The following is a 14,048-nucleotide window of genomic DNA, read 5'->3' as shown; positions in this document are numbered from 1 at the left end:
AGGCGGTTATTGAAGGATGCATGCACATGTTGTACAGACCTAGCCACACACATGCTGATGGACACACCGCTGCCATCATAATGACATATCAAACCACATGGACCACAGTGCATCTTGAATGTTGCACAGCGCAGATCCACACAGCAGCACCCAACATCATGTTCACCCATGCCACAGCCGTCTGCCCATGTGCAGTCACCTGGGATATGCCACTGAACACACGCCACAATAACACAAGGTGCATGTACAGGACAAGGACTGTGGCAAGATATACAAAGGATGCACACCCATCACACATACACATTGCATGAGACTGCTGACATATGCATGAGACAAATGACTGATGTCTTTATTTTACACCATGCAGGTGACTCTGGATATTTGCAGCTGGCATGGCTGTGGACGCCTGTGCATGACCCATGTACACCACATGAGACCGCCTACAACCATGCCCACAGCCGGTCCGGTGTAGGCATAGACCGCACCTTTGGACTCCGAAAGACATGACTCCTGTGGCTAGATCGCACTGGTGGAGCCCTCATGTATGTCCCTGACAAAGTAGGGAAAATAGTATTGGTGTGTGCAATGCTCCATAACATTTGCCTGAGGAGGAATGTGCCCCTAGCCCCAAACACTGGAAGGCCACACCCAGAGGAAGATGGAGAGGATGACCATGTGACACGAGCCAGAGCAGACACTCACAGGGATGAGGTGAGGGAAGGGAGACTGGCCTTACAGGCACTAAAAGACAATAACTTCTAGAACGGTGACCTGACTCAGAACACAACCAGCACAGTGTGAATAAGGTGCACAAAAACACAATCATGAATGTCCTTGCATGATTTCAATTAAACAGATGTTTATGTAACTTGTTCAAACACTATCCCCCCTACCCCTTCCAACACCCTAGCACACTATCCCCCACCCCCCAACTCCCCACCAACACCACAGCACACTATGCACTCTCCCCCCACATCAGCAACACCCCAGCACACTATACCCTTTGCCCCCATTCCCACCAACACCCCAGCACACTTCCCGTGTGCCCCCAGCAACCATCATGTCAATAGCAAGGCCACTCAGGCCAAAAAGAGTCATGACATTCACAAAGGCCTTGCCCTCTTCTCCCGACTCTCAGCATCCATGGAAAGTGAGCGGAGCTGGCACAGGGACCTCCCCCTAGGGGTGCTCTGATGAGATTCCTCCGTGGGGGTGGTTGAAGCTGAAGGAATTGATTTGGCCACCTGCAGCTGCTGATGTTGGAGGACATTGCTCTCCCTGATTTGTTCTGCAAGGGAAGAGACCCCCCTCTCATAACTTGGGCACCCATTGCCCAAACTCATTCAGTGAAGCTGTGCATGCCCTGATGACACTCCTGGTCCTGGCATTGTCACAGGCCATACTCCTCATGGCTCCATGGATGGTGTCACGGATAGCCTCCACATGTTCATTTTGTGCAGTGGCAATTCTCTCCATTTGCCTCTGTCTTTCCTCCATTTCATTTAGTCGCTCCATGACAATGCCCAAAGTGACTGTAGGATGGGATGGGGAGGGAGTGCATTGCCTGGAGAGGCTGCCAACAGGGGACCCTTAGGATCTGGTGTCGGTATCAGGTTGGGGGGGTGTGCATGCTAGTGGCGTGGCAGGCCCAGTGGGCTATGTCTGCGCTCCATGAAATGAACTGGGCTCTTGGGTGTGGTGGGTGGTGGATGGCGCAGACCACAGCCTGGTGTCGGTGGCACTACTGCATGGTGGATGTCACTGCTGCTGCTCTCACCTTGTTCCTCCAGAGACACGGTTGGCGGAGGTGTGCCCTGCCTGGCGATGTGGACTACCACAGTGGTGTCCTCAGTGGCAACAGGTGTGCTCCTGGTGGGCTGGGATGGTGTTGTGGGTGAGCCCCTGCTGTGGTAGGGTGTGGTGGGGTGTGTCTTGCGCCTAGGGGTGGCATGTCATCCTCTTCACAGGGTGCTTGTGGTGGTGGTGCGGGAGGCCCTGCTGCGTCCTCATCCGTTGATGCCCCTGGGGATGCTTGTGTGCCTGTAGGGGACATAGGGGATGGCGTTACGACACAATCTCTCATGTTTTTTGTCATACACAACAGTAAATACATGGTGATGGGTGTGGCCCCAGGCTGTTGGACTGATGTGCGGGCCTTGTCTGGTTGCGTTTGGTAGTGAATTGACAATGATGAGGATTGCATTTAGCTGTGGTGGCTTGGCAGGGGTACATTGCTGACTGAGCTGTTGCTTGACTTGGATGCTTCGGATCCCCATGGCCAACTTCACAGTTACACATGGTGATTTGGGGGGGGCTGGTACTGGGCACTGCCAGGACCTGATGGGGCACTGTGTGGTGCATGGCACTTGATTGTGTCCCTTGGCTGTCCTGCCCACTGCCAGGCTCACAGGGTTGGCCTTGGTGCACTGGCACATGGGTGCTGCAGTAGATGCCTCTAGGGGCTCCCACACACTGCCACCAGTTGCAGTGTGTGGCCTATGGGTCATTCCACTAGGGGATACTGTGGTAAGCTGTTGTAATTGCATGCACATTTTGACTCACCTTCTGCCTCCTGGCTGCCAGAAATGGCCTCAGCTCCTCCAGCACCCTTGATCCCCTCCATATCAATGACTGAGCTACATTTCTGTGTCCAGGGTATGAGCTCAAGTTCTGGTGGTGGAACTCTCCCTTTGGCCAGGCTGATATGTTTATGCAGGGACAGGAGTCCCCGGACTCACACACCCAGGTCATTCCATCTTTTACGGCAGTCTTCCCATCCCGGGGGACACGGCCGACTGCAGACGCTTTCTGGCTCAAACCTTGCCAGATTTGGGTGCGGCGCTGGGATGAAGATTTTCCGCTGTCTGGTGCCATAGAGCTTTGCATGGTGGGCCACAACCTCATCCACCAAAACCACAAGTTCTCCCTCAGTGAATGTGGATTTACGTGGGTGCTCTAGGCAGTGCTTTAAGTGGGGTAAGAAATTGAGGGGGGGCCCTCGTTTGGGGGCGTGGCATCCGCTGTGGGCGTGGCCTAAAAGTGCACAAATCATAGTAGGGTGCGCAAACAAATATATAAATGTAGTAGAGCATTTATATATTTGTATGCGTACTAGTATGGTTTGTGTATTTTTCAAGCCTTCTTTTATAAACATAGCAATGTTACATATTTCTATGTTTATAAAAGGTGGCTTGAAAGTGTACAAACCATAGTAAGTTACGCACACTTGTGTGCTTACCTTACTATGGTTTGTGTACTTTTCAAGCCACTTTTTATAAACATAGACATTTGTAACATATTTCTATGTTCATAAAAGATGGCTTGAAACGTACAAGCCATCTTTTATAAAGCGTTGAGGACGGACAAAACCCAAGGTGGTTTTGTCCGTCGACAAAGCTTTATAAAAGATGCCTTGAACTGTGTACGTTTCAAGCCGTCTGTTATAAACGTAGAAATATTTCTACGTTTATAAAAGATGGCTTGAAACGTACACATTTCAAGGCATCTTTTATAAAGCTTTGCCTATGGAGAAAGGCGCCTCGGGCTCTGTGATCTCTGGAGATCACTGAGCCCGAGGCGTCTTTCACCCTCTGGGAACCCGCGGGCTCCGTGATCTAATCTGCATATTAGATCATGGAGCCCGCAGGTTCACAGACGGTCAGTGACCTGGCGAGTGCAAACAAAGGAACTGTAACTTCCCTGATGACCCCTCAGATGGGGGGTCATCAGGGAAGTTACAGTGACTGACAGAAGTGCCAGCCAGCCTCAGCGAAGCTGTGTCTGGCTGGCACTTCTGTCCACTTGCCTAACGTTACACTGGCGGGCGCATCTCCCGTCGCGGCTGCGGCCGTGGCGGGATAATGCGTCCTGCCATGGCGTGGTGGGACCGGGGGGCCCCGGCAGGGCCCCGTCTCAGCCCCACTTTTTGGAGACTGGCGGGGCCCGGCCCCGGCAGGCCCCGGCCCACTTAAAGCACTGGCTCTAGGGTTGCCTTGCCCCTTACACTCTCCTGAGACATTTCAGATACTCTTGGAGTGTGGATGGCAGCCAGGTGCTCTGATTTCTGATGGATTGTGATTTTGAAAATGGCCACCGCAAGGCTTCCTCTTCCGGTGGTGTTGCGTTTCCCGCCGGTGCAAATAGTGCCGAGAGCATTAGCGCTATTGGTGCAGGGTTCTTGGGCACTAGCCCGCTTTCCAGCGCTGTTTCTGCAGGGCGCATTTAGCGTTAATGCTGGGGCCCTTTGCGTGTCGCTGCATAATTGTGATGCAGCACTATTTGCGCCACAGGCTCCGGCTGTAACACTATTTACGCTCGGCGGATATAGCGCCCGCTTACTGCCCAACTCGTGTTGAGGCCCTATGTCTTAGCACTACTGGGCTTAACATCGTATGAGGCTAAATATTATTTTAATGAATGGTAATGCTTTTAGTTAAGATGCATAGGTGAAACTCTTTACAATTCACACTTTACAATTAATTGTGCCTATGCACATAGAAACCTGGTTAAGGTTCCCATTTGTTTTACAACATGTTGGCTTTAAGAGCCTTTCTGAATGAGAAGTTGGAGGAAGTCTGATTGTATTAGAGGTTGGGAGCAGAAAGTACAAAGCATTTCCTCTTAGTGCCTGCCTTTGTCAGAACAGTGTGGGTAAATTAGATTGTGTTGACTTGGTGAGTATTTAGTTTATTTTATTCATAGGGTTATTATAATGCTCCTATACACAAAAGTTTTTGGGGGTGCAACAAGAGAAGAGGGTGGCGGAACGCGGAGGACAAACCGTATGATAGAATTTCAATTTTAAACAATCCTGAGGTGGATCTCAGCAGAATCTCTATGTTTTGTACATGACTGTGAACATAATCCTAGCTTGGTCAGGTAAATCGTTGCCTAGACAGGGGAAATGGACACTCATTAGTTAGGCTTAGTTTGAGTCTTTTGCATGCTGTTTGGATTTTTCCCACACTCCGCATTAGAGGCAGAGAAAGCTTGAGTTCTGACCCAGCTCACTTATTCATGATTGAGTAGCAGGTCCAGTTCTGATGAATGGTCTGAAGTGCTTGAAGATACAGGGAAACACTCTTCTAAAGTAAAAAAAAAACATGATGTCCTGACAAAAGTCAGTTTAGAATTGCGTATGTGAGAAAGGTGCTCTTTGTGTTGTAGGTACAGTAAAAGGAAGTTGTTAATGGTGGATTCGCACGTCTCAAGCTTCAGGCCTTCACAAAGCAAACAATACCCAAATCAAGATTCTCAGAACACCTAATTGTGTTGGACTAGCTCAAAAACCAAGGTTTTAGACAAAACATTGGATAATTGGTTCGGTAGACGACGTTCAAGATGCTAAAGTTAAAATGGGTCAGTTGTGAGGTGCACGGTATGGGGTCTGGCTACCATGAACCTACTATGCATGTCTTGACCTTTTACATTTCTCCTGAAACCTTTGTAGATCAGGTACATGAAAATGGAAAGGACAAAAAGGATGTGTTCAGATCCAAAGCTGAAAGAATGCACAGACATTAAATGACATCAGTTCGCCATGGTGGTTCCTAATGTGATGCCATATTGAGGAAATATGCCCCGCAGGTGGCGTGCCCACCCTGTGGGTAACGGCCCATTGGGCAAGATAGGGGCCAGAGCGAAGGAACCTTTTTCTTTCAATATTTTGAAAGAAAAGAAAGCCATTAGCACAACTCGGTGACCTACATGGGTACTAATGGGAAGGGGAAGCAGGGAGCAGGGAAGGGAGCTGCCTGAAACTAATGAAAGTGCTCGGAACGCAGGCTAACCTTTGTGAATATAGCCTGCCATAGGAAAGGGTGCCATTGTCTGTGCTGCTGTGCCTGGCCCGAGACCATGGCTCTGTTGCTCGAGGAGGCCATGCACCCTAATTCACGAAAGGGGGGAGAGGAAGGGTTACAACCCCTGAGCAGTCACCCTTGCGGTGAAGCCTGCTGCGGGAAAGGGTGCAGCTGTCTGTGCTACTGTGCCTGGCCCAAGGCCCTGACTCCATTGCTCGAAGAGGCCACACACCCTAACTCACGAAAGGAGGAAGCAGACGGGTTAAAACTCCTGAATGGTCCCCATTGAGGCAAAGCCTCCCGTGGGAAAGGGTTCCACTGCCTGTGCTGCTGTGCCTGGCCTGAGGGCCTGACTCCATTTCTCGAGGATGCCACGTCCCCTAAATCACCAAAGGAGGAAGAGGAAGGGTTAAAACCCTCAAGTGGTCACCCTTGTAGCGAAGCATGCCGGTAAAGGGTGTCGCTGTCTGTGCTGCTGTGCCTGGCCTGAGGCCCTGACTTTATTGCTCAGGGAGGCCACGCCCCCTAACTCACCAAAAGGAGGAAGAGGAAGGGTTAAATCCCCCAAGCGGTCACCCTTGCAGCAAAGCCTGCTGCGGGCAAGCTGCCACTGTCGGTGCTGCTGTGCCCCGAGTTCCTGACTCCGTTGCTTGAGGAGGCCACACCCCCTAACTCAATAAAGGAAGAAGCGGAAGGGTTAAAACTCCTGAATGGTGCCTCTTGCAGCAAAGCCTGTAGCGGGAATGGGTACCGCTGTCTGTGCTGCTGTGCCTGGCCCAAGGGCCTGACTCTATTTCTCAAGGAGGCCACGCCCCCTAACTCGCCAAAGGAGGAAGAGGAAGGGTTAAAACCCCCAAAGCGGTCGCCCTTGCAGTGAAGCCTGCTGCGGGAAAGCTGCTGCTGCGGCTGGCCCGAGGCCCTGACTCCATTGCTCGGGGAGGCCACACCCCCTAACTCGACAAAGGAGGAAGAGGAAGGGTTAAAACCCCCAAGCGGTCACCCTTGCGGCAAAGCCTGCCACAGGGAAAGTTGCCACTAGATGTGCTGCTGTGCCTGGCCCGAGGTCCTGACTCTGTTGCTCGAGGAGGCCACACACCCTAACTCGCCAAAGGAACTAGAGGAAGGGTTAAAACCACTGAGCGGTTACAAGTCTGTTAGGGGGCTGCTGCTGTCTATGCTGTCCATGTCTGGCCGTGCTGGTGTGCTACTGTAAAGTTAAAGTTGCTGCAAGGTAAGGTTAATGTTTCTGTGCTGTGAGGTGAGGGAGATTTATTTAATTATTTATATCGCGCTCAAAATCCTGATGTATCTAGGTGCTTAAACTTAAGAGATTATTTTCAGTGCAAGAAGTACATGGTGATCACATCCATTAAGCATGACCCCATTTTGCAGGGCGGCAGCAACACACAGATGCAAAGTTAAAATCAGTGAGCAAATAAATGGTGCCTACCCCATGTTGCAAGACAGCAGCATCACACACATGCAAAAGTCAAATCAGTGGGCAAATGCATGGTGCCAACCCCATGTTTCTGGGCAGCAGCAGCACACAGATGCGAGAGTCCCACAATGGGCATATACATGGTGTCTACCCCATGTTGCAGGACGGCAGCCGCACACAGATGCGAGAGTCCAGCAATGGGCAAATCCATGGTGCCTACCCCATATTGCAGGGCGGCAGCGGCACACAGATGCAAAAGTCAAAGAATGGGCAAATACATGGTGCCTACCCCATGTTGCGAAGCCTCAGCAGCACACAGATGCAAAAATCGAGCAATGGGCAAATACATGGTGCCTACCCTATGTTGCAGGGGGACCGCAGCACACAGATGTGAAAGTCCAGCAATGGGCAAATACATGGTGCCTACTCCATGTTGCAGGGCGGCAGCAGCACACAGATGCAAAGGTTAAATCAGTGGGCAAATACATTGTGCCTACCCCATGTGGCAGGGCGGCAGCAGCACACAGATGCACGAGTCCAGCAATGGACAAATATATGGTTCCTACCCCATGTTGCAGGGTGACAGCAGCAAACACATACAAAAGTAAAACAATGGGCAAATACATAGTACCTACCGCTTGTTGAAGGGCTGCAGTGTCACACAGATGTGAAAGTCAATCAATGAGAAAATACATGGTGCCTACCTATGTTGCAGGATGGCAGCAGCACACAGATGCCGAGAGTCCAGCAATGGAAAATACATGGTGCCTACCCCATGTTGCAGGGTGGCAGCAGCACACAGATCCAAAGGTTAAATCAATGGGCAAATACATGGTTCCTACCCCATGTTGCAGGGCAACAGCAGCAAACACGTGCAAAAGTCAAATAATAGGCAAATACATGGTACCTGCCGCTTGTTGCAGGGTGGCAGTGTCACACAGATGTGAAAGTCAAACAATGGGCAAATACATGGTGCCTACCCATGTTGCAGGGCGGCAGCAGTACACAGATGCGAGAGTCCAGCAATGGGCAAATACATGGTGCCTACACCATGTTGCAGGGCGAAAGCAGCACACATATATGACAGTCAAACAATGGGCAAATGCATGGTGACTACCCCATGTTGCAGGTCGGCAACAGCATGCAAATGCAAGATTAATTAGGGGGCACTATCAGGCTAGGAAGAATGGGGTGAGGGGAGGGGAAGGAGGGGAAGGTGGCAACAGCACAGAGATGCAACGGTTAAATCAGTGGGCAAATACATGGTGCCTACCCCATGTTGCAGGGTGGCATCAGCACACAGATGCAACAGAAAAATCAGTGGGCAAATACATCGTGCCTACCCCATGTTGCAGGGCAGCCGCACACAGATGCAAAAGTCAAGCAATGGGCAAATGCATGGTCACTACCCCATGTTGCAGGTCGGCAACAGCATGCAAATGCAAGATTAATTAGGGGGCACTATCAGGCTAGGAAGAATGGGGTGAGGGGAGGGGAAGGACATCAAGGGAAATAAGGGGTTGTGTGGGGCACACACAGCATCAATAGTGACCATGGGAGGGGTGGTGGCACACACAGCCTCAAAGGTGACGAGGGGGGGCACACACAGCATCACCGGCAACCGGGGGGTTGTGGGGCACACACAGCATTACAGGCAACCAGGGGGTGGGTGGGGACCACACATGCAGCATCACAGGTGACCGGGTGTGGGGGCTCACAGAGCATCACAGGTGACCGGGGGTTGGGGGCACACACAGCATCACAGATGACCGGGGGGCCACACACTGCATCACATGTGACCGGGGGTGGCACACACAGCATCATAGGTGACCAGGGCATTGGGGGGCACACACAGCATCACAGGCGACCACGGTAGGTGTGGGGGGCACACACAGCATCACAGGTGACCAGGGGAGGGGTGGGAAGCGTACCTGAAGAGAACAGGGACAGACAGAGCATTCAATGTGGGCCAAGGATGGTAGTGGCGGGCTCCTGCCTCCCGGATGTGGTGATTGGCTAAAGAGCTGCCTGCAGCCAATGGGAAGGGGGGGTAGGGCCCGGCCAAGACTGAGGATCAAGTATAGAAATGTGGTGCCATCTTGGAGGGCAAGAACAATGAAACATCCCAGGTTTCAATAGTAGGTAAGGCAGAATGAGCCAAATTTGATGAGGAACGCTACGTCCAGGTGGATACTTCGGCAAGCACGGGAAATAAAGCAATTTTAAGAGAAAATGTTTTTTCCTGAAACGGTGCCGCACCAATGCACACCTCAAAAAACACACCAGGCTTACCCCAGTAGCTGCAGATGATGAATGCAGCAACGTGAGGAAGGTGGAGAGCCTCACACAATGATTTCCGATGCTAGATGCAGGACGAAGGAGGCTATGGGAGCGGATATGACGCTGGCGTTGAGCATGAGAGCATACATCATCCGAGCTTCCATACCGCACCTCAGAGAGAGGAGGTGAAGAATCAAAGATCTGAGGTTTAAGCTCCGGTTGCCCCCAATTGATACCGGACATTGATTTTCTGGGCATGGTGTGGAATTGCAAACTACTTATGATACAGGTTTGAAGAACTGGAAAAGCAAATATCCACTCTATTTGCAGGTAGGGCAGGGGGAAGAGACAAACTACAGCAGCTCCTCGGTCTGTTGGGTGTTCCCTGCCTCCCTAGTTGATACTGCTTGTTCAAACTGTCCCATGCTCTGAGCAAAAAGCTCACCCAATAATTGAGAAAGGAAAGCAGCGAGGTGGAGAATCTATATATGGTGGCTGGAAACGCTCCTTTTCCAATTTACTGGCCCCAATTGTTAACCTATCAACCTGATAATCTGCACACCCAGCCTCCCAAGGGCTGCGAGTGTGCTCTCCCTCGGTGTTGTTTGGTGGTGGCTAGTCGGGTAGTGTGGCCTGGTGGACTGGGGTGAACTTTTGTTGCCCTTGGATTTGGACTCTCTGGTGTTTTGATGCATGTATTTACGCTGAGGAGCCAAATTTGGTTAGCCCGAAGAGAGGGACGAGTGTGCGTCAACTAAAGGTGGCAAAACCCATAGGACTGCCCCAGGAACCAACTGGACGGTGCTCCTCTGTCTTAATCAATGTTGCTGATTTTATCCAACATTATCATCTTTTAACTTATCAACTAGCTCAAACCAACTTTTACATCATATCTTTATTGGTTATTAACTCTAGTTTAACATCATCATCATTTAACCTATTCATTGTAAAGGGGATTCTGGCCAATGGCTAACATTATAGTGCATACATTTGTCAGAGGGCAGGGAGATAGACTACGACAGCACCGTAAGCCAGTTGGGCCTTCCCCTCACATATAGTGGCACAGACTGATACCAAAACTGATACATTTTGGGCATTCAATTGGCCTCGGGAACTCTGTTTCATTATCATTTTTTTTTACTTTTTATTTTTTTATTTGTTAATTGCTTTGTTCATTGCTTATTTTCTCCCCTTCTGTTTGGACGTTTTACTGGCATCACATGGACTGACTAGGAGTTAGGAGTTATAGACAGCTTGTTTTTTGTAAAGCATTTTCTTGTTCCAATTGTTGTTGTTGTTGAGCAAGATCACCAGGAAAACCCGTAGCATCTGGCCTGTGGTAAATTAAGATTACTGCAGGAGCTACAGAGAAGAGCAACCGTGTGATTGTGGCATAGAGTTGTGCTAACCATGATGAAACGTAAAGCGAACACAAGCCTCTTGGCTACCCAGGGCACAAAGAAATTCAGAAAAGTCAAGGAGAAGGAAAAATGAATCCTGCTGGAGAACATAGTGGTGCTAGCAGAGGGCGCACCCAGGTTATTGCAGGGTTCCAAGGAGGGGGGGGACTTGGATTCATATTTACAGAAAGTCATACGACTGGATGAGCATATTAGTGTGGCAGAGTTGGCAATTACCTCCACGTGGAGGCAGATCACCCTGCGCAAGCCCGACCTAGCAAGCATCCAAAGACAGCCAGACCAGTACTCGTGGGCGAGAGACAGTCCATTTCTATTGGCTGTCTGGGCAGGCGGCTGTACCAGTAATCACTTCCCTATCCCCTGAAACAAATGACCATAACAAGGCTGACCCGGACAATGTTCCATATGAGGGCAATGATATTTCTCCATCGTTGATAGCTCAACCACAGAATGCACCAAGAGGGTCAGGTGCGCCAAGAGGGTCAGGTGCCGAGGAACTCAATTGTGAATTAATGTTATCCCTGATTGATTTTTTGATTAATTTTAAAATGGGTATCATGCATACCCTGCTGATCTTGGAAGATCAGGCTAGGTTGCTAAAAAAGAGGTTCAGGCACTAAGCACCCAGATCAGAAAATGCCTGGATTGTGACCCTTCAGGGAAGGGGGCTGGTAAGGGAGTTGCAAGCTTACCCCCTGGGCAGTCTGCTAATCCAGGAAGAGGTACAGGGGTGAGTGGGGAGAATGCCACACGCCAAGAACTAGTGGTTCCTGTGGAAATACTTGCTTCATCAAACCATCCTCCCAGCCAGCGCATGCTCCCCCCCAATGTCATAACAACCCCTGTCTTTACCCCAGCGCCCGAGGCCTTTGGGTACCCAATGTAGGGAACAAGATATAACAAAAGGGCACCACTGCTGGTACAGGATAAGGCAGACACAATGCATTACCCCCTCCAGCTGCCCCCAGAGGCTCTACCATTGGTTGGTGTAATACTAAATGTACCAATTCTGGAAATCCTCGCCTGATTCTAATGGCCCGCAGGTTACCGTGTTTGGGCTCTATGGCCAAATCGATAGTCAGGGACTGTGTGGTAGTAACCTTTAAAGATGCACAGGTGACTAAGTATCTGGTAGAGTCTAGCTTGGGCACCCCCAGTCATAACCGTTGGGCCTGGTTGGTCCCGCTAAACTTCTTCTACCCTCAAGACATGGAGAAGTGAAGGGCAGTAACATGGGACATGGGGCGTACTTGCTCAAAAGTGCCCCTTGGTCCATGTCGGACCCCCTTCCAAGCAGATCCGTTCCCATATGGTCTGGGTCGTAGGCAGGAGTGTGTGACTGATCAGGAAGGCAGTGTATTTGACTCTGTGTTTGCCAGAATCAATATGCTTGCCTGACTGATATGGACATCACATAATACCAGTCTCCTGGGGCTGCCAATGGACAGTCCCAAGACGTGATACCAAGTGCTGCTCTGGGACCTCCCAATGCAGGGGTTGTGAGGGGGGATTTCTATTGCTGTCATGGAATGTGGCCGGAATAAATACAAGGTTGGCCTGTTCAGAGACACAGATCACATTTGGTGAATTAGGAGATATTGTACTGCTCCAAGAATCATGGTCCTAGGATGAGATTAATGTTGACGGTTTTGTCTCACATCAGAGGTTGGCAGAGTATCTGCTGGGGCTGCCAGCTTCGGATCCGAATTTAGGAGTGCATATGGAATTGGGTTGCACACCAATAAGGGACACGTTCTCCCTGCAGCCAGTATTGCACTGGCTCAGGCTATGAGGTAATGCTAAAGCATTACTCACCCCCACATTGATCATCTTCCTGAGAGACAAGGACATGAGAGGTAGGGTCCCATGGCTGTCCCAGATCAAGAAACAGCTGAGGGTGATTAACATCATGCACCTGTACCCACCCTGTAGTATGCTCTCTCTAGGAGAGGTAAACCGATGCACTGCCTGATTTTATGAGTCTGTGAGAATGGATAGAAAAAGTACAGAAACTCTGAAGCCAAAGAACCACAAGCCAGAGGACGGCTCATTCAAACTCTACTGCAGGAATTGTGCTTTGCACAATATCGGCCTGTAGTAATATATCTGCTGTGGGTGGACCAGGTGTGGGTTGGTCCTTACTCACATATCTCCAGAAACGTCTGCAAAGTATACAACCCTGAAATTAGTGTATGTACACCCTTTAATTATCTATGTTTGAGATTCTTCTTAGCTGCTATTTCAGTGAGGTTTTTATGATCATATATTTTATTATGTCATAATCGGTATGTATTTTTGTATTTTGTACTGTTTTTATGGGTTGGATTTGTGCATATCTGAAATAAACAATGAAATATAGCTTGTGTTCTGAGCATTTTCATTGGCTCTGGGCTCCTCCCAGGGTGCTAATGGTTATAATGTCATGCTTGGAATGTTATACTAGGCATTGTGAGCATAAGCGATACTACCATTGGGCTTCCAGTAGCATCAGGTTTAAGTACTGGAGGGCTCCTCAGAAGATTATGATGACAAGGCTGTAATGGTGAAGGAATGCTGTAATTGTTGATATGAGACTGTGAAGAGTCTCAGCTCTTGTAATGATAGAATTGAGTGAGCATTTGAAGTCAGGTGTTGGTGTGTTTGCAGTGGCACGTCTCTATATCTTTCATCTGTGGATTTGTTCAGTTCATACATGTTCCGAACACTGGGAATTGGGCCTTGGCAGATGTTGAGATGCAATTCTAGCTTGACTTGCCTAGGCAAGGGAGATTACTAATGCCTCACTGTAGGAGGTAAGAGGTCTGGCTCTCCATGGGACTTGCAACTATTCATCATCAGGAGACTTTCCACAGCATTATGTGTGTAGGTACATGCTTCAATGAGTCTGCAGGGCAGAGGAATAGGTCAAAACAAAACCCTACTATGTAGCTGGCATATTGGTGGTGTATGATACAGACCCTGCATTTCGGTGTAGAGAAGGCTCATTGTTAGAATAGAATGGCACACAGTGATAGATACCAGGTAAGGTTAGTACTTTTAGTTAGTTGTATGTTTCTCAGCTGCAAGTCTCTGGCTCATTCAGCTGCATATGCTATTTGATCCCACAGG

This window comes from Ambystoma mexicanum, chromosome 9, assembly GCF_040938575.1.
Source record: "Ambystoma mexicanum isolate Mex_15411 chromosome 9, UKY_AmexF1_1, whole genome shotgun sequence".
Lineage (NCBI taxonomy): Eukaryota > Metazoa > Chordata > Amphibia > Caudata > Ambystomatidae > Ambystoma > Ambystoma mexicanum.
The sequence above is the reverse complement of the archived record's forward strand: the minus strand, read 5'-3'. Positions refer to the sequence as shown.